The following is a 21,758-nucleotide window of genomic DNA, read 5'->3' on the forward strand; positions in this document are numbered from 1 at the left end:
TTCTGTTTATTTTAAATGTTCAAAAAAATAAATAAATAACTTGAAGAAATCTCTCAACTGTAACAGGACCATCATGTTCTATTTTGGAGCAAAAGAGGACCTGACGGCATCTGAAGGTGCTCACACATGTGCCATGCTTCTTTCTGTGAGGCAGCCATCACAGTGCATACAGGCAGTGTGATTCTGATTCTCTTATTTGTTAAGTGTGGTAGGTGAGACATATTATTATCACTCTATGAAAGATGAGAAAATGGAGGTGCTGAGAGTCCAGGCCTTGGAGCATCCAGTCTGAGGCTCTTCTAACCCTGCCATATTGTCTTCTAGCACCTTCCCTCAGAAAGAGGTTGAGGAGTCTGTAAGATTAAAGAAAGCTCCAGCTGGGGGACCAAGGTGAGGTGCCAGTGACCAGCCCTCCCATCCTGGCCAGCACTCAGCAAACTAACAGTTGAGGCCTGCAGAGAGAAGGAGCCACTTCTGGGTGCAAAGCACAACCACTATCTCTATCTGTGCGTGTCCATGCCCAGTGACACCCTCAACTGGACTACGGAAGGAAGAACCAGGCAGGGAGGGGCTTGATAGAACTAGCCTTGCCATCCCTTTCATTCTAAACCGAGAGCTCTAGAAACCGGATAGTCTCCAACATGGCTGGAAGAGGGAGGCAGCCAGGGAAAAGAGAGAAAATAAAGTTCTTCTTGAAAAATGAGTCCTGCTTCATTTCACTTGCAAATTCTCATTTTGCTTTCCTGCAAGCCTTTAGCAATGAAAGCCAAAAAGAGGCAGGAGTGAGCCAGGAAGTTTAATGCATATTTTTTTTCTGGAAAATACTGCTTGTTCCTGCCTATGAAGCAAAGGGACAAATATTTTCACACATTATCAGATAGCCCAGTGAAACAGCCTCTGCTAGAATTTACAACTGAAGGCTACCAGAATTTACAACTTGTGAAACCGTGCCTGTCCGCATTTCTCATTATGCTCTGAGGCTGCAGACAGTGTGCGCACTTTCCTCGGTCCTCTTCCCCCACGCCTCCCCCGCTTCCACCACCGTCTCAGTACCTCCTAGTTAAACCCTGTCTCAAGTTATCAACACCCTCTGGAGAGATAAGGCGTCTCTCACTTACAAGCTGTCACTAATAATCGAACTTTCAAGTCTCCATCTCTAAGAGAGACTCCCTGAGCCACGCAGGTCACGAGAATTAACTGCCACCAGTCCTGAAAGAAAACCTGGCTCATCAATCTATAGCGTTCTCATCATAATTAGAATAACGGCTTCGAAAATTTGGGCTGATGTTGACTTGGTCTCAGGCCGCAAAGAGCGCTGATTAAAATCTTGGTGTGAAAGTTAATGATAAGTGCTGGTGGCGTTGCTGTGGAGACAGGGACAAACAATTCCCTGGCGGTGACATTTTCAATGTCCTGGAGAAGAAAAACTGTCCTCTTTAGTGTGGCAGCGTATGAAGCTTATTTATGGCTACAGGGCTCAGTGGATTGATGACTGTCGTAACATACTGTCAAAGCCTTTACTGACACATTCATTTTTTTTTTTTTGGAGCCCCTGGTGCAGCAGAAATAAAATAAAATAATAAAAACAAAACCAGGGGAGAATTCTTCAGCAGAGCACAGATGGCCACCAGTGGACGTGCGTGACACCAGAGCGCCTCAGAATTAATGGACAGGAAGACTTCATACTTCATGGCCCCATTGGCAAGAAGAGATGACCATCCCTGGAACTTGCTGAGTAAGAGTGAGGGCAGCAGCCAGAACAGTGCTAGGCACGTTCATCCAAAAGCAACTGTTTGTAAATACTCAACACTTGCAATGACGAACGTGAATGGTCACTACGCATCTCAGTGGGCACTACCTAAGACATCTGAGGAGGGTTTTTAGACAATTCCCCTAGCCCTAAAGATAGACTAATACAGTCCCTCATGTCTCACTTCCATCATCACTCACTGGCACGTGCTATCAGGGTCCATATGGAAAACACCGGTGGCTTGAGAACACTCAGAACACTGAGGCTTTCTAGCATTCACTAAGTGGGTATGGTGATCTTCATCATATACATTACATGTACATGTACATATACATACATATACATATACATACATACATACATATATGTGTGTGTATATACATACATATATATATATATATATACATATATATATACACATACAGAAGCAGAGGCTGGGTGCCTCAAAGCACCCTTTCTCCAGGGAATACACAATGAGGAAGGTGACTGAGCAGGGACCTCGAAACCTAAATCCTTAGTAGTCTCGATGAATAACTAGACACTATTTTCCAGAAGGCTCCCGGCCCCACATGTTCTAACCTGCTTTTGCGTGGCATCTGTTAAATGCTCTGGGCTGGAATACTGAAGCAGCCATATTTCTGCAGCAAATAAAGGGACTAAGAGAGAAGGCAGAGAGTCCATAAAGACTTCTTGAGGACTAGGCGTTTTTCTAGTTCCTTTCATTCAAGGATCCTAGTCATCATCATTATTATTGTTGTTGTTATTAATAATGATAATGAAATAAACTATGCAAATGTGGAGAATGGCTTTAGCCCTAAAACGCAGGCAGTAATGTGGTAATTTATCCAATAATAGAATCGCAAAGTGATTTTATTTGCTTTTATGGCTCCTTCCTTTCAGAGGAGCTGGGCATCAATAATGGCGATAGTAATGAAATCAACTATGCAAATGTGGAAATCGCTTTTGTCCTAATGTACCAATTTAGCCAGCAAAGGAAATTCAACACAGCCTGATGGGCCTCCCAACACCCCGGAGCCAGAGACGCAAGGGCCAGCCTGTGCTCAGTATTCACACAGGAGGATTTGTTTTCTAAGAGCAAAGCTCTGTCAAAGTCTGTTCCATGAGAACCAAAACCTTCCTTCCATAGTCAAAGTTTTAGGAAAAGTCTTGACTTGAAAAATAACTTGAAAAAGAGAAGAATTTTAACATGGGAGGACTATGTAGTTTTGGGGGTTTCTTTTTGGTTTTGGTTTTTTTGAGACAGCCTCTTTAGCCTAGTCTGACCTTGAATTGACTGTGTAGCTAAGGATGACCTTAAACTTCTGACCTTCCTACCTCCACCTTTCAAGTGCTGGGATTACAAGCGTGTGCCAGCCACCGTTGATTTATGCAGTAATGTGGGGTGGGGGTCATACCTATGGCATTGAGCACACCAGGAAAGTGCCTGCCAACCGAGCTATACCCCCAGCCCAAGATACATTGGTTTTAACATAATTTCTTTGTAGGAAGAACCCTCCATTAGTAGGCCCCAGGGTGGGCAGGGGCTACCTTGAAGGTACCACTTAAAACAGACCCTCTTGAGCTATGCCTTTTCCCTAACCATGCCCTCTTCGTGATGCCCCATTTAATTAGTCTCTGATATATATTCTGAAGGAGCATCTCTCTGGCTAGCCAATAGGAGAGATTGAGGGCCCCACAGCAGCTCCTGATAACTTAGAGAGTGGATCTCTAAGCTCTGAGAGAAGCCCCTCGCTTCTCTCCTTCATAATCTAGGATACTTCCTTCCATGATAGGACAGAGGGAAAATACACAACAGGATGTAAGACAGACACAGCAGGCATAGAACTCTGAAGACTGAAAAACCTGTGAGGTCCTTGAAGGTCGAGGCCATCGCTTTTCTCTTCTTTGCACCCCAGAGCTTGGTACAATAATTGCCCAGTGAACATTGAACAGAGAAGGGAGGAGTAGATGAACACAGAAGTAAACTTTGGTGAAAGAAAGTTCTACCCATGCTCACTTAAATGTTCAAAAGCAAAGAATGTGCACCTTTAATGAAGCTCAAGGCCCAGACAACCTAAGCCTCTACACTGGCCAAATGTTTCGGGGCCTCAGTGCTGGTCCATGGCTATAGATTAATGAATTCAGTGTGCAATGACACTCCCAACCTCAAGCCTATTCCCAGCCTGAAAACTCCAGTGTGGGGAAGTAGTTCTTCCACTCTGTTCTCAAAGGGTTCTGAGCTCCACGGCCTACAAAGGACCTTATCCATGGCCTCTTTCTTGGCCCTGCTTTTGAACGGAGCAAGCTCCCCCACACAGTATACACTTGAGGGACAGCTGGATGGCAGTTTTAAGTGGTGGGTGACTGAGAAAGCTGGGTGTCTGCCTGCATGTCTGTGGAGGACTATGAAAATGTAGAAAAGAACTAGAGCCATAAAGACAAGGGAATCAACTGCAGGAAGGGGTCTCATTTGGTCCACAGGCCAGAGTCACCAATGTCAAGGATAGATCTATGTATGGATCTCTCCTTCCAACCTCTACATGAGTTTATTAACTGTCAGCCCCAGTCAACCCCCTCCCCCGGCCCCCACAGGCTGGTGACAAGGTCGGAAAGTGACTAGCTGCTGACGACGTGGGAGAGAAGAAATGGACCTGGCACACAAACTTCAGGCTCTAAAGCAGATGGCTGATATTTAAATAATAAATAGATAAAAAGAAAACTTCTACAGTCGGTTCTAATTAATTCACAGCCATCATTTTCTCCTGTTCTGTTAGTTGCCGTTATAGCAACACATCTTTCATTAGAATCATTAACATAATTTGATAACGGATGGTATTTGATTTCTGACTTTTGCACTTTGACTTGAAGCTTGCTGCAAGATGTAATCTTGTTGATTGGCTTTTTTTCCTTTCCCCCAATGAACACTCACATGGCATTCCTTTGTTAACTGTAATTAATGTTCGCATTTGTCACAAGTTGTATTATTTGGGAAAGCAGTTGTGATGATAAAAGATGTGACAGAGATGCACACATGTCCTCTTCTCCAGAATGGCTTCATCCTCACTTAGATCGGCGTGGCAGAAATAAATGAAATAAGTCAAGCATGGATTTGTTTTCACAGTCAGGATGTGTTGTTAGAAGAGATGCCTTTCAGAGAAACCAATGCAATTAGCTTTCTTTTAAAAAAAAAAGTGTCATTAAAGCACAAGTGAAGTCTAAAGACAGACAAGGAATCTGAACTGAGGTTGTCGGAGCCAGGATGCAAATCTACCTCATGTCCACTGATAGCAGGTACTAAAGACAGAGGCTACTCTGGAACCAGTAAGGATTCAACTGTATTTGTAGAGTCAGCAGCTCATACTGGTTCCCTCTCATTTTCCCTCCAGGGGGGTAGACATAGTCCAAAAACCCAAAGTCCTTGTATGATCCAGGAGCTGTAGAGGGGACTTAGTGAGGAGAGGGGCTTGCTATGAAAAACATGAAGATTTAACTCAATCTTCAGAAGCCACGTCAATACAGCTATGGTGACACGGGTGTATAACCCCAGCACTCCTGTGATGAGATGGGAGGCAGAGACAAGAGAATCCCAAAAGCCTGGTATACAGAGAGACATGTAATCTATGTCTTAAACAAGGTAGAATGCTAAAACCCATACCCAAGGCTCTCCTCTCATGGCCACATGTCCATGTGCACACAGCACACATGCTTGGCTATACATTCAGGATCAGACTGGAGCAGCTGTACAATACCCTTGGCCTGACAGAAATGGTCACTGTGAGTCCAAACAGATGCTCTGTATATATGAACTGCTAGGGTTAGGGGCCATGGCCTGATGGAGGCATCCTGTTCATTCAGAACTGAAAAACCGCCCATGGCAGGCAGCCTCTTCTCACTCAGGCCCTGGCCTCCCCTGCTTCCAGCCCAGCCTCAAAGGAGCTTCCTCAGTTGTGGACTAATGGCCTGCATTTATTTTAAAGAGGCTATTTTGATCCTCAAGAGGTACTTAGGGGAGCTGGGAACCATAAACACCTCCTTTTTAAAAAATTTGTTTCCTTTTTCCCAGCCTGTAATTTAACTCTGACTGGCACCATTCAAATCAAGTGTTCCCGGCACAGACTGCCACCAAGTCAGCCCTAACTTGGAGCACAGTTTTATGACCCAGTTAGAAACCCCTTAAAACAGGGGTTTGGGAGGGAAACATTTGACAGACTCAACTCTCTCATGGTGCAAATGTGCCACAATGACATAGCAATTAGTTATTCAAAATACGCAAAGGGATTACAAGCAGTTCCAAGTTGTTTCATAAATATGTCCCCTTTCGGTATACAATCAGTAATTATATCATTCTTACTCAACTGTAAACTTCCTGGCTATGATTTATATCTCATTGAAATCAACACAAAAGTATTTGTTTTCTCAAAGGAAGAGCTCAGAGCTCGGGCTCTAATCTCCCAGGCTCACACACATCAAAGCTAGAAAACTACTGTTCTGTCTTACCAATGTAAATAACATCATCCACCAAACATGCATGCAAATGAAGACAGAGGGGTCTGTCAAGAAGTATTTTTCTTCTGGGCCTGATGTTGATTTGCATACTGCTCCCCAAAGAACATTCCTCCACTGGAGTGGAGTCAACTGAGGAGGAAGATGAAGGCCAAGAATATTTTCTGTACCCTGTCCTCACCCCCCCACAGGGTGAGTGTTTTGGAGAGACTGCCAGCTAGGTTGTACCAGTTACCAAAACATCCATCCTTTGCCCATTCCTCTCTAAGTCCAGGGTGCTGCAGCCACCAGCCATTGCTAGAAAGTTCTGGGAGAAATCATGGCCTCTCTGGTGGGGTGGATGTTCTTAGCTGCTAGATACCCAAAGTCCTGGGATATGATATGGTAAATACCTCAGGGACTAACTAGGAGAGCAGCTGCTCAAGTAAACAAAGCAGGTGAGTTGGCATGGTACCCCTACTATCCCGATAGGCACCAGATAAACCTTTCTACCTCTAACACAGAGGATAATCTGAGCCATTGTCTTTATGCATACACACCCATGTCTCTGCGTATACATGTTCATCTGGGCGTGCACACACTTGCATATACATACACATAGAGGCTAGAGGTCAGAATATCATTATTCAGAGATATCTATCTTGTGGTTTTCTTTTGTTGTTTTTTGAGATAGTCTCTCTCACTAGCCTGGGATTCATCTCTGTGGCCCCAGGAATTTGCCTTCCTTTACCTTCCCAGCACTAAGATTTCAGTCACATACAACCACATCTGGGGTTTCTTTGTTGCTGTTGTTAGTGGTGTGGATGGTGATAGTGGTGGTAATGGTGGTGGTGGTGATGGTGGTGGTGGTGGTGGTGGTGGTGGTGGTAGTGTGTGTGTGTGTTTGTGTGTGTGTGTGTGTGTGTGTGTGTGTGTGTGTGTGTGTGTGTGTGTGTATGTGTTTACATGGATTTAAGGACCAAACTCAAGTCCTCATGCTTCTGCAATGAGCAATTCACTGGCTGAGCCGGGCCCTCAGCCTGAATGGTTGTCATCTTTACACACAATGCTGGATAGAACTCTGTTTGCGATGTGTAATATTTCACAGGCACAGTTCATTCTGACACGTTTGTCCTTCTCTGGTGGTAGGCCGTGAGGCACTATGCCTGAGAAGACAGATTTGCTTCAGGTTCTAGACCCAGTGTGGTAGAAGCATCTCTTCTAGAAAAGCAAGGAACATCTTGTTTTGAGAGTTAGAACTCTGGAAATATCCATTGCCAGCTACAGAACAGAGCGTCCATACCCTCCCTGCAAAGGAGTATTTCCTGCTGGAGAAGTAAACATCCTCTCCCTCCGCACTACACTGATGGCCAAGCTTCAGAAGGGTACAGTGTGGTGTTTACCTCTGTGTAACTAATGCCCAGTACAGAGCCAGCCATCTAGTATGCTCTCAGAAACACAATACCCGTGTTAAAAATCACATGGATGGGTGGTTTCAACATTTCTGAAATGTCAACATTTCCAAAGGTATTTGGGTTAAAAAAAAAAAAAAAAAAAAAAACCTCACCACAATACACGCTTTTCAGAGTTAAAGCCTAGGCCCAAAGACTCCTATGAAAGATAAAAATGACAACAAACCAAGTCTAGAAGCAAAGGGTACCCCATGTTACCCATGGATAATTCTTTAAATTGAAGTCAAGTTTCCCACGGAGCATGGCTAAGTAGATGTCATGGTAACCTATAAAGCCTTCCACCTACACATTTCTTGTATCTGGGATATTGTGTTTCTTGGTTGGAGTCATTTCCTCATGACATGTGGTCTTAGAGCGTTCATCCCCAAGGCCCAAGAGAACTTACAGCACCCAAATGGCTCCTCTCCTTGGCATTCAAAGCACTGGTAAGTTCACCATTCAATTCACTACTCTTTCCCACCTGACTTGGCTTAGAAACAAGGGAGACAAAAACTGATGCCTATGCATTTGTGACAGAGCTAAGGTTCCTGCCTCCAGGAAGTTGTCTGTTAGTCTTGCTTCTGAGACATCTGTTTGGCTCTGGCAGTTTCCCCCTTCTTCTTCCCCCTTCTTCTTCCCTGTCCTCCACCTTTCTTCCATATCTCCTTATGGGTCTCTTTAACCTCAAGTCAATTTTGAGAACTTAAAGTCTCTAAGGACTCGGGGTTGTTTGCTGCTTTCTGAGAGCAAGCGCCTGCCTCACTTCTCCCTCCATCTCCCTCTTCCTCTCCTTCTCACCCCTCGATCTCTCTCTCCCTCTCTGTGTGCAACACACACACACACACACACACACACACACACACACACACACACAGAGGCATGCACGCACCTGCCCCTGTGTGTTTAGTTTAGTTTTGTTTTTTAATTATTTGTTTCATGCGATGCTCACAATGGAACTCGGGTCCTCACTCCCACTATGTAAGGACTCTACCACTAAACTACACTCTTAGCCCAGTAAGAGATGATTTCTTTGCTTGCAACAAAGAGTATTTACTGGGCTACATAAGGAGTGAGTTAAAATGCCATATATTTGCATCACAAGGTAGAAGGTGTGCTAGCACCAGCACAAATCCAGTACATAAACACCCAAACAAACCAAGGAGACATCTTACTTTTCCTCAAATACCCGTGCTTGCAGATAGACCATTTTGCTGGAAATAGATGGTCTAGCCTTAGAAAGGGTCCACTATTTTGCCCACATAACCTATCTAACCACTGACAAATGTCTTACCACTTTGGACTCAGTTTCCCCAGCCTTGAAATGAAAGATCTAACTAGATATCTATAAAGTTGCTAAAATCTCTATCACTCTTCAAGAGCCTCAGGGTTTGGTGAAGTGGGGAAGGAATGCATTAGGCTACAGAGGCAATCTCCAGGACAGTGATCAACTCAGAAACTGCTAAGCACTTCTAATCTCTTAGCCTCACCCTCCTCAAGCATACCAGGAACAAATGTTGGCATGATGTCCCCACCTTCTGCAAGGTTATTGACCCTAGACTCCGATCTTGATTAAAGACTGAAAGAGAAGAACCCCAGAATGTTAAAGGCCTAATTAACTCTGTCATTAAATCAAACTCTTTAACTTAACCTTTGCTTCTAGGCAAAGATTGTTGATAGAAAATTCTGCTCCTCACTGGAGAGCCATTCCCCATTCGAAGAGGCACACTGAAACTTCTTATTACCCCAAACACATACCTAGATATTATTCTTATACATGGCAGGAAAATGGCCACTGGTTTAGAGCAGGCCTATGTGTCTGCTAATGTTGAATACATTTCAGCTTTTCTACCATAAGACCTTAATTTTAGAGATTTATAACCAGTGTAAATCTGCCCTGAACAGAAGCCTGACACAAAATTACTTTGCCCAGTAGCAATTTTTTAAAGTTTTGGACTAAGTGCCTTTTATTCAACTTTACAACCCCCCCTCAATTAAAAAAAAGCAGAGCTCCTTAAGATTTACCTATAGGCTACAAATTTCTCATACTCATACCCATGTGTGCACACATGCACACTAATGCATACTCTCAGGATCAATACTGTTATCTCTTAGCCCTTCAGGAGCAGAGTCCATGCCTCAGTGTGTGTCTGAGTGAGGATTTAGAGAGGTGTTTGACTGGAATATGCTACATCCCAGCATGAACCCCTATAAGCAATGTGCTGGGCCCAAGGCAGGAAACCATCCACACACGGATGACAGCCCAGCCTTGGTGTCATGACAGAACATGCCACTTGGTGAGTCTTAGGGAACAGAAGAAACTACTGATGAGACATGAGGCTCATAAACAATATTCAGCTGAGGAGATACTTGAATGCACATGCTTCTGTCACACACCTAGGAGGCAGGAGGCAACGAGGACCAGGAAAACAACCATGGAAAGGAAAAAGAATAAATAAAAACAATAATGAAACCATGAATAAACAACCCAGCAGGCAGGTGAGTTCTTAAGTGGCTTCTACAGATGAATTTACATACTCCTCATCAGGATCACACAAGGTAGGCGACTTGACTTCCCTCGTTTTCAGATGAGAGCTTGGTTAAGTAAATTACACCAAATCACACAGCCAGAATCCAAATAGTTTCTGAGTCTGTGTCGGACCTACTAATGCGCAAAGTACTTTCTCCGAAATAGCTAGCTTATTATTCCACTCCAATGCTCAGGAATTGTTTGTGATAATGAGAATCATGATAGTAATAACAGCTGATATTGATGAGACTCTAGGTTTGGTCTTACACTTTATATCTACTCTCTCTGTCTCTGTCTCTGTCTCTGTCTCTGTCTCTGTCTCTCTCTCTCTCTCTCTCTCTCTCTGTATGTGTGTTTGTGTGTGTGTGTCTGTCTGTCTCTGTATGTATGTGTGTGTGTGTGTATTTGTGTGTGTGTGCTCGCATGCTTGAATGTTTGTAGAAGCCAGAACCTTATATTTTGAAGGAAGGACTCTCACTGAGTCTGGAGCTCACTGATACAGCTACATGAATGTGGCAGCAAGCTTCAGGGAACACTATGTCTACTTCTGCTGGGTACCACCACACCAGCTTTGTAGGCTGGTACTGGGTGTCTGAACTCAGATCTTTGCACTTGAGCAGCAAGCACTTTACACACTTACTCACCTCCCCCACCCTCAACTTAGTCTTCACAATATTGTGCTGAGAGTTAGGCATGTGTCATTTTCAGTATACAGAACAAAATTGAGATATAGATCCCTGGTTAATAAGAAGAAATTTGAAGCGACCCCTCCCAACCACATCTGATCACCCAGAACAACATCTACCAACTTCTCAATACCTACTCCTCAGACAGAAGTGGCTTTTAGCATAATACATATAAGTCCACTGAGCCAACAATTTCCTATTCTCTGATTTCCTATGTTCTGCACCAAACCTATCCTCAGGACAGCATGAATCCTCCTTTCTCTGCCTTGTGTGCTGTTCTAAGTCCTTCTGTTTCCTCAGTGATCATCCCTAGAGACTCACAAGCATACTCAAGCCATCCCAAGACTCTGAAGCATTTGAAGTTTCCCTTTACATCATAGGCCTCAGTTTCCAATTCTACCCATTCCCATCAGTGTTTGAATAACTAAGAGGTCATCTATCTTTCCTTAGGCCTGAGAAAAGGAAAGTGACCCAAACGCCTTCAGGAGACTCAAGAAATGGATTGGTTTTGACTAGAAAATTTTTTTCCCCATGCTGACTATGGATGCCAGAGGCAGAAATTTCAGATGAGTATGTGGTACATTATCTGCTGCTATTATCATCCTACCATAGCTGAAAGAAAGAGGCTATTAAACATAATACATAAAATAACATTTAGTAAGGAAATCGGGATAATTACTTAGTGACGAGGACATTGAGTCAGGTTCTAAGCCACTGCTCCACATTGAGAATGGCATTACTTATGTCTTAAGTTAAATTGAGTAAAGCTGCCTAAGCACTCCCTTAAAGAACACCTGGAAGCAATGGGCTGGAGGATCTCATCCATCTCGATTTGCTGCAGGCCTAAGGAGCTAGTCTAGAGTATCAGGCCCTGCCACCTAGACCTCTCTGGACTGAGGTGGCTCAAGTTGATCGGGACACTCAGCTCAACAGGGAATAAGGGTGTCGCTGGCATGTACTGGAGGTATAAGCTGAGGGTTACTCCCTTGCCTTCTCTGGCTTGGTAGGCATTAAAATATATTCATAATTAAAGCAGACAGACAGGCAAAATCTACTATATGGGCTCAGAGAACATTAGAACTGATTAAGCTCCCACAATACATTGTGATCTCCAGAGGCCATGGATCATACTACCTCACTAAGTACTTCCTTACATCTCATGCAGAATAAAGTAATCCACCCCAGCCCCATGGCTTTAAATCTCTCTCTCTCTCTCTCTCTCTCTCTCTCTCTCTCTCTCTCTCTCTCTCTCTCTCTCTCTGAAATTGCCAAAGTTATCTCTCAGCTCAACCTATCTCCATGGAACCCCTCCAAATTCAGTCACCTTTTATACCAAAGTACAGATGGCTCATAGGTACTTCATACTTAAGTTGGCCACAAATAAATAACTTTATTCACACCAGCCATTCTCTCTTTGCCAGGTTCTCCATGGTAACAAGCGGCACCTCTATTCTTCCTGTTCATTCCATCTCCAAGATGTCTTTTTGTTTGTTTGTTTGTTTCTGTTTTTCTTTATATGAAATAGGGTCTTTACAGTTCAGGCTGGTCTGAGCTTGTGGTAATCTTCCTGGCTCAGCCTCCCAAGTACTGGTGTGGAAATTACAGGCATGAACCACCACACTCACCTTCTGCCATGCCACCTTTTAGTCAGCAAATCCTTCTGATCCTCCTTTCTAAGGATCTAGACTATGGCCCTGGCTCAGCATCCATGTGGCTGCCATCTTCATTCACATCAACATCATCTCTTACTTGGACTGTCAGGATGGCCTCCTGATGAGTCACTACTACTAAGCTGCTACTTAGCTTTCTAACTGGTTTCTCCACACAACAATATGCCACTGCTAAGGACTCACATTGAGTTCAAATCTTAGGTGAACATTAAATCCTTCCAAATGCTCTTTTTCTATTCCCAAATAAAACTCAATGTCCTGGTCACAGACTAAAAAGCCAAGTCTGGCCCAGCCTTGGAGACACAACCTCACTTATCCCCTGAGTACAATGATGTCCCTGCCACACTACAGTATCAACTTCCAGCTCCTACCCCGAGGATGTGCCTGTCTCTCGCCTCCATAGATAACCAGACCCACCTTCCCCTCTCCCCATGACAGCTTCCTCCTTCCAGACACAGATATACATGTTTATTGTATTTCTGATCATCCCCTGTTACTATCACCAGGAAGGCTGTAAACTCCAGGAGGGCAGGTTGACCTTTCATCTTGTTTTCCTTCCTGTTTCAGTTCTTGCTATTTCCTGAACCTGGGAGCTAACATAGCATCCTGGGGAATGCTTGTCTATTTAGCATGTTATGGAGCCAGCACTAGCCAAGCACTAACTGCTCATTTGCTAAAAGTCTGTACTTCCAGATGGGAGCAGCCTTTCAGCATGAAAGCCAATGCCTTCTTGCACTGTATAATTCTACCACTCAAAACCAACCGTGCACATCTGCACATTTATGTAGCATTTTATACTATGTAAAGCACTTTCACATATAATTACCTCAATTTTTTAATACAGCTTGCTTCAACAGTATTATCTAGGTAGCTCAGACAAGTCAGACCCAAAAGAAGGTGTTAACTTTAAAATCAAGAGTCTTTATTTATTCTGGCTGGTATAACAAAATACAATAAATGGAAGGCTTACACTCACAACTTATCTCTCATAGCCCTGAAGTCTGAAAAGTCAAAGATACAGCTGCAGCAGATTTAGAGTGGAGCTGGTGAGGACCTATCTGCTCTCTGGTTCACAGATAGTGTTCTTGTGACTTCACCTGGTAAGCATCCTGAAAGTTCTTTGTGGCCTTGTGAGGGCAGTGGTCCAGTTCCCCAGAATTATGTTCCCATGATTTAATTGCCTCCAAAGATCCAGCCTCCTAATATATTACCTTAGTGACTACTTTCAAAACATGTCATTTAAGAAGACACAGCATTAACAAATAGCTCAGCCACTGTCCTCTTGACCCTCAGATCTCCATACCTGTTTCACACACTCTTCAAGTCTGTGTGAAATGCTGGCACACCATATGGTACTGTAAAAGGGAAATCCTTGACTCCCATGGACTCACACTGGTCATGCTACACAAGGTCATGAGCAGATACATGTAGGACTTGAAGAAGACAAGCATGTATGTGACATGATCCTAGCAGAGTCATCTCTACAAAAACAGGACAAGGAAATCTGCATCCTAAGGAGAAGCAAATGACATTTTACTCCACAAATGATGCCATCATCACCCATGGGAGCCCTCCTCAAGATCCTGAAACGAAGGCTAAACATTCAGAACTGAAGAGCAAGAGATCAACCCTGGCTCCTATCCACCAAAATCGGAAGAGGATCTTCTAGAAAGTTCCAATGGTCGGCCTTGATCTGATCCTGGCTTTCTAATTCTTTTTTTTTCTTTTCTTTTTTCTCCAGAGCTGGGGATCGAACCCAGGGCCTTGTGCTCACTAGGCAAGTGCTCTACCACTGAGCTAAATCTCCAACCCCCTGGCTTTCTAATTCTTAAGGCTGTGGGCAGAGCCTAAGCCTTGGTATTTTGTTTAAAGTTCTCTAGGTGATAATAAAAGATAACTGATGTTGCTAAGCACTGAGCATCAAGGTAGGGCTCCATCATTAAGGTGCTTGTACTTGTATTAGCTCCTTAAATCATACAAAAAAACTGGAGTGATGGGCAGGGTGGGTATCATTGCACTCAAGCTAGACACAGAGAAACTGAGACATGGAGGAATGGACCAACCCATGCACAAAGTCCATTCATTTGCTATCAAATGAAAAGTTTCACAATTGAGCAGTGAAGTCTCAGCAGTGAGTCACAGATGCTAGTGAGTCGTGAGCCTACCAATTAATTACGTGGGGTTCCTGTAGAAATGCTGATTCAGATTTTAACAGGCATAGGATGGAATCAAGGAATCTCCATCTCAAACTTCAGGGATATATGGATGGTGTGGGGTTTGGGATCACATGTTTAGTAGTAAGGGCCTAATAGATACATATCTACAAGAACTAACTGAAATCCATGTGTGTGTGTGTGTGTGTGTGTGTGTGTGTGTGTGTGTGTGTGTGTGTGTGTACAAGTTTGTGCATGTGTATGTGGAAGCTGGAGGTAGACACTGGTTATCTCCCTGTCTCTCTCTGTCTTAATTTTTAAGTGAGACTAAATTAGAAGTTTACTGACTAGCCTGGCTGGCCAGCAAACTCCAAATATCCTCATGTCCCTGTCTATTTCTGAAATTCCACATGCAAACTGCCATGCCCAGCTTCCTGCATAGTTGCTGTGGATTGAAGTCAGGCTCTCCTTCATATCTGCTTGTTCTCTCTAAGCCAACTCCCCAACACTATTTTTGATTGTTCATGTGGTGAAGGCTAGGAACCTCTTAGTGGCTGCCTAGTGGTTCCTTCTATACTACTCAAATTCTAAGCACCACCCAACCTCCTACCTTTGTGTGGCATCACTCAGTCTGTTAAGAGTCTGTGAATCAAAACAAAGAGCCCCTTTATCCTCACTATCTCCCTCTCTTTTCTTCTCTGCCCTTTCATCCCCCCACGACCCATCCCTCTCTCTTTATGACCCCCACATGACCCTCTTGTCCATTCAAAGCATGCAGCCATTGGATCTTCCTATCACCAGCACTGGTTAGCAAGCCATGTGCTGTTCATCACCTGTAAAGTAGGGAATGATGGCAACCCAACACCACCCTATTTCCCTACATTACTTCTTCATTATTCAAGGGAGGGCACACTATTCTCAAGGTAATCTTTAATGTTTTGTGTGCCTCTAAAATATCACCCACCACATATATATAGAAAAGGGCTTCAAATGACTGCCTAAGAATTCCATTTCAGGCTTAAATCTTTAAATACACTTATGAATTTTTGACTTTGACAGATAGCCCAATGTCTCTTCTCTCATTGTGGAAATAGATCTCAGTGGCTCCTCGTTAATGCCATCTCCTGGAGGACCTCTTCTTCTGACACGGCCTTCTATCTTGGGAGTCAGAGCCATGAGTATTCTTGCCATAAGGTGGCCATGAGTCGTCAGTCCTTGGGTCCTAAAATGGCCACAGGCTGATCTGGAACTTAGGATAATGATTTCTGGCTTCTACTGAAGTAAAATAGCATGTCATGCTTTCTTGAATTAGCCCTTTGAGCCACCAACAGTTGAAACTCCTTCTGGGTAACTTCAGTCAACTTCCTTTCAGGTCCCAGCCTTGAAGTTTGTCAACTATGGTGACTCAAATCATGTCACCTGACTCTCACAGCTGTGGTTGAGCCATGTAGTCCAACAAGTCACTAAATATTATCCTGTATTAGAAAGGGCTGTCTCTCAAGGTTGGGGACAGGCCTGGCCCAGGATGACTTTAAAATAACTTTATAGTCCAGGCAGGCTTTGAACTTGCAATCTTCCTTGGCCTCCCAAGTAGCTGGGCTTATAAGCCCTCCACCAGGCCAGCTTCATGAGGCATTTTGAAAGTAGGATGCTCCAAAGATGACCTTTGTTTACCTTGATTTTCTTGGCCTTCTCATTCCCCTTATTATTTACCACAATCTTAAATGAGTGGACACTTCATTTTACATCTCTTTGCTAAGAGCAAGTTAGCCATGCCAGGAGGAACAAAAGCTGACTACACAAATAGGTGTATTGATGACCCGATCACTCTTTGTACATTTGAAGTATGACATCTTTACTTTTCTGTCATCAAGCAGAAGTAATTAAGAACAATCAAATGGGTGTTAATTGGATATCATGAAACAATCTCCAGTCAGCCCGAGCCCACTATTTGCCTCCTACTGGTAATTATGAACACTAAACACTCCTGCTAATCAGCTGCTTCTAACCCAGGCTAAACAGAGATCCAGTATTTACCCAGCTGATAGCTTGTTTTGTCTGCAATTTAGTCTGGTTTAAACTAGGAAACTCATCATTTGCCAGATTGTCACCAGCGGCTGGGAAGAACCAGGGATACAAAGCTTCCAGTGACAGCAGTTCAGTGTATATCGTCTGAGAAGGAAAAGGCAGACAGCACTGAACTGACCTTCAGTGGTAACTGTGCCTGAACACATAGATTCAGGAGGAGCAAATGTGTGAGTCCTATTTGAAAGAAAGGACTTGAGGGCTATGAACTCAGATGCCCAAGGTTTGGTGAGTCAGTAAAGTTTCTACACATAAGTCTCAGAACTCTTGTTTCTTCCTTAGAACCATCTCTGGGCCTCTGCATCACAAATGCTTACACTTGTGTCAGACAGTGTGAGCTGGGGTCTGGCCTTTGATCACATGACTCTGGGAGCCTCTCTGGACTCTGATTACAGTAGGGAACTAAAAGTGTCTTCTTGAGAGGGACCATTAGAAACATATTACTGGCTATTAAGCAGATGGTTAGATGTTTTTAAAGGGCTCTTACATAGTAATAGAATCCAGAGTCATTGGCTCTATTTATTACTCTCCCAAGAAAATGGGGGGGGGTGGAATGTTTGTTCCAGGAGTAGTTAATTTCATTCTCCCTGGATGGCCAGGAGCTACAAATAGTCTAAAAACCAACAGCTGGAAACTGAGTTTTACAACAGGCTTCTGAACAAGGTGACTGGAGTTCATGGCCTTTCTTTCTCCTCAGACCCAGGGAGGCCAGATTCCAAAGGAAAATCCACTGGCTTCAGGAAACAGAAGCAGCAACATGGAAAGATTCATCACAGCTATTCAATGCCCACTTGGAAACACAAAGCAGCCTTAGCTAACTATAACTGAATGAGTGTAGCTGTGTTCTAATAAAACTTTATTTACAACAACAGGTCACAGCAAGGTTTGCCAATATAAACATCACAGTTTCCTAACTCTCATGTCAAACACAGTAAGACCTGCTGAAAATTTTCAGGAAACAGATGTACCTGAATAGACCTCAATTGGCACCCTCTATTTCAATTCACAAGGAGGATAAGATCTCATTTTCTCTAATAGATACATTTCTGAAAATACACTTGAATCAGTATATTCCAAACTGTATCTCATGTTTCCATTAATACACACTCTTATGTAAAGTTTAATCCTTATTTAGGAACCTTATTCTATTACTACAATAAATATAAAGTCACTATCCTTCTATAAGGTGTCTTCCCAGAACTTCATAAATAATACTAGATTTTGTCATCAATTATTCTAATTTATTTATCCTCCCTTATCAATTTATATGTAAATATAATTTTATGTAAATATAGTTTTATTCATTTTATTTGTGTATTTATAAGATTACTTCTCAAATTCCACATTCAGAGTTTCAATGCCAAGCCTGCTTACTAATGAGTTTATTCATTTATGATTATATATTTGGTTAAAAAAAAAACCCAGCCTACTCTAGGTCTCCTATCAACCAGAAGCCCTAAGTTATCACACTAGACACACTCAGCTATTATGAAATCCAAATGAATTTCATTGAATCTCGGTGTCAAGTAGAAAGCCACAATAACCTGGGAGTGAAGAAACCTAGCCTAATTCCTTTCCTAAATATCTGTGTGACCTAAGATACATCACTTACCCTCTCTGAGCCTCAACTGCCTTTGACAAAATGAAGGAGCTGGAACAGAGGAAAGCTAGAGTCACCTTCAAGGGTTTAATAGTCTCTGGTCAGTGGATAGGAAACAACTTAATTAGCTCATTTGATTACAGGGTAATAATAATGAGGCCAAAGGAGCCAGTTAAATAGCCACGCAAGGCTGGCTAGCTTTAAATAGAGAAAAATACTGTGGCAGAGATGGAAGAAACCTGACTTGACTGACTGGGGGCTGGGTGCAGCTGCTTCAGTCCTTTCCCAGGCAGCAATGCCACAGAGAGGTGACAGGAGAGGGAGACAGCTTTCTCTGATGAACAATACCAGTCAAGTTCACTCTGATTGCTGACTCTGCAGCTGTATATTTTACCCCATCATGTGGTGTAGAACCATGCCTTCCACAGCACCAGGGCCAGGTCTACAATACCCGGCTGGTACGCAGTGCATACCTTACGTGATTTGCTATGTGCATTCCACAACTTCCACACCGGCTCACACAATACATAGCAAGGCAAAACCATCAATGCCGCGCAGGGTGCCTTGACAACTAATACAGACGTTCCGATATGCTTGAGCTCTATTTCTGTTCTTATCATGACATAGGCTGGCAATCATTCACAGACCAATGGCAATACATTGCTGTTACAGGGAACACATTCCACACAGCTCATAGGCAAAAGAAAAATCAAAACTTGTTTGTCTTACCCTGGAGATTTTTTATTGTCTTCTTTTAACCTTGTTAAATGCAAATGCCCATTTCCACATCGTGGTTTTGGTCATTCGACAACATTTATTCAGCAGCTACTATAAGCCCAGTCAAGGCACTGAGTCCTGGAGTGACAAGTAAATAGTCTGATGCTAGCCTCTGTTTGAATGGAGCGAGGGGTGTGCCTGGGAGCCAGTGTATCTAGGCATATGCACTATGCAAAATCTACACCAAGTTCACGAAGGAGAGAAAATGCATTCTGACACCTGCAATTCTGCAATACTTTTCCTTATTTTACCTCAATTTATTAAACCACCATATGCTCTCCATAATCCGATAGGGTTAGATGGCCAAAACCAAACCAAAGCAAAGCAAGCAAGAAAACAAACAAACAAAAATACTCAAAGTTCAGAGAACAGCATAGAAGAGGGGACAGAAAGGTTGTTAAGAGTCAGAGGAATAGAAAGTTTGTTGTGAGATCATGTGTCCTAGAAATGACAAAAAGTGTCAACCAGATACTTCAGCAATATGGCTGCATAAACTGGATGTGAACAATGACCAAATAGGCACATTATCACGGAAGGGGGATGTCTCATGGGGTCCCACCACTAGACAAAATGCTGTAAGCAATTAAGCTTATAGTTGAAAGAGGGAGAATTAGTTGCTCAGGGATGAGTTCCTTACTAGGTTATCTAATAACAAGTGGTCATCCCTGAAGTCATATACATACGAAAAACACTAAACCGATCCAGAAGGTTTCGTTTATATAGCTATACACTTAAACATATATGTAATAGCAATTTAAAAAAATAGAGGCAATGAATTTTGAGAGGAGTAGGGGGTATATGGCAAAAGTAAGAATGAGGAACAGAAAAGAGGATAATAATATTTTAATTGAAAAAGAGAAAAGAATGTATTTAGTTAAAAATATTAAGTGACACATAGTCCCTAGCCTCCAGGTTATTGGAGCTAAGAGGTCTCTTCTAGGAGAACTTTCCATTGGCTAAAGAACCAATATATCAATGTCATGTCCATTCCTGTGAGTTTCCTGAGGTCGTCTCTCCTCACATGGATGGCCTGCTTGGACACACAGCAATTGCTATAGACATTGCTTTGATAGACTGGAAAGGGTGCATAGAGACCTTTTAATACTCTACTGACTAAAAAATAAGCTAGGAGTAGAAATGGTTCAGCAGGTAAGAGCAACTGACGCTCTTGCAGAGGACCTGGGTTCTGTTTTCATGTCCCACATGGAAGCTCAGAGCTATATGTCACTTCAGTTCCAGGGATCTAATCATCTCCTCTGACAACTGCAGCCACCACACACACACACACACACACACACACACACACACACACACACGCCACATTCCTATTTCCTATATGCAGGCAAAACACCTAAATATAGAATAAAATAAGTAAGTCTAAAATATATCTTTAAAGACTGAGACCTTCATCCAAGACAGAATTAGTAAGCCTTACCTTTGAGATGGCTGGCATTCTCTGAAAGGGGGTCTTTGAGGCCTGCAAGCTACCAGGTTGAACATAACCTTTAACCAAATGCACGCAAAGCAACATGGAGGAGGAAGCACAACATGTCCTCTAAGACCTGGGTAGGCCTACTACAAGGACTTGGAAATCCATTGTTAACAACTCCAACATCCTCAAGGATCCTCCACTCCTCAGGGAAGCTTCAGGATTCAAATAGTGTTTTGGTGGAACAAAGCAGAAAAAGCAGAAGCACAAAGTAAGCATACAGCAATCAGAGTTGCAGCCAGGCTCTGCATCACTCCCTTGAAATCATGGTCAAGTTCACACAATAATGAGATCCTGAGGCTTTCAACACTACTGGCTGAAGGTCTTGTTTACAGAGCGATCTATGATCTCATTCCAGATGACTCCAAGTCACACAGGCATCTGACCCCTCTTAATAGTTATCTACTGGCCTTGCCTGACCCGTGGGACTTGTCACCTGGTACTATTCTCCTACAATGACCTTGGATTCTTGGTCTAAGATTTAGATTATTCAGCTTCCAATAGCCTGGGAAAATATCCCCTCATTGGAACCTGCCTATTCTACTGCTCTCGCTGATTTAAAATTCCCATCCAAGATGTTAGAGGATTGGTTCAAATTATTCACAATGCACATATCACCCTGAGTTAGTCAGATTTCTGTTATTGTTATAATATAGCTGAGCAACAAAATGCATCAGGAACAAGGATGCATTTTGGTTCACAGTTTCAAATGTTTCTGCTAATAGTGATGAGGAGAGCATGGGGCATGAGACCGGCATACCCACAGCAGAAAAGTGATACCGGCACTTCATCCTATTTTATTCCACATGGGATACAGTTGGTTGGGTAGTGCTATCTAGATACAGGACAGGTCTCCTTCCCTTAGCTAATCCCCTCTAGAAATATTGAAAGAGCATCACCAATACCCGGAGAGGTGTACTTTACCAACCTCCTAGGCAAATATCAATCTAATCAAGTTGACAATCAAGATTAACTGTCACATGCTCCCTAAACACACACACACACACACACACACACACACACACAAACACACATCTATTCTTGCAATGGCTAATATAATAGTGGAAGACAGTTTTAACTGAACTCAA

At 43.0% G+C, this 21,758-nt stretch overlaps 1 protein-coding gene and 1 non-coding gene across 8 annotated transcripts in view; both read right to left on the reverse strand.

Moving 5' to 3' along the window:
- Positions 1-21,758, reverse strand: part of Lrmda (leucine rich melanocyte differentiation associated) — a 1,059,015-nt gene that overhangs the window by 615,939 nt on the left and 421,318 nt on the right. The gene's annotated exons all lie outside the window — the stretch shown is intronic.
- On the reverse strand, positions 14,297-14,368 carry Trnat-agu13 (transfer RNA threonine (anticodon AGU) 13). The gene has a single exon. It is a non-coding gene; the product is annotated as a tRNA-Thr (tRNA).

Source organism: Rattus norvegicus, chromosome 15, assembly GCF_036323735.1.
Source record: "Rattus norvegicus strain BN/NHsdMcwi chromosome 15, GRCr8, whole genome shotgun sequence".
NCBI lineage: Eukaryota > Metazoa > Chordata > Mammalia > Rodentia > Muridae > Rattus > Rattus norvegicus.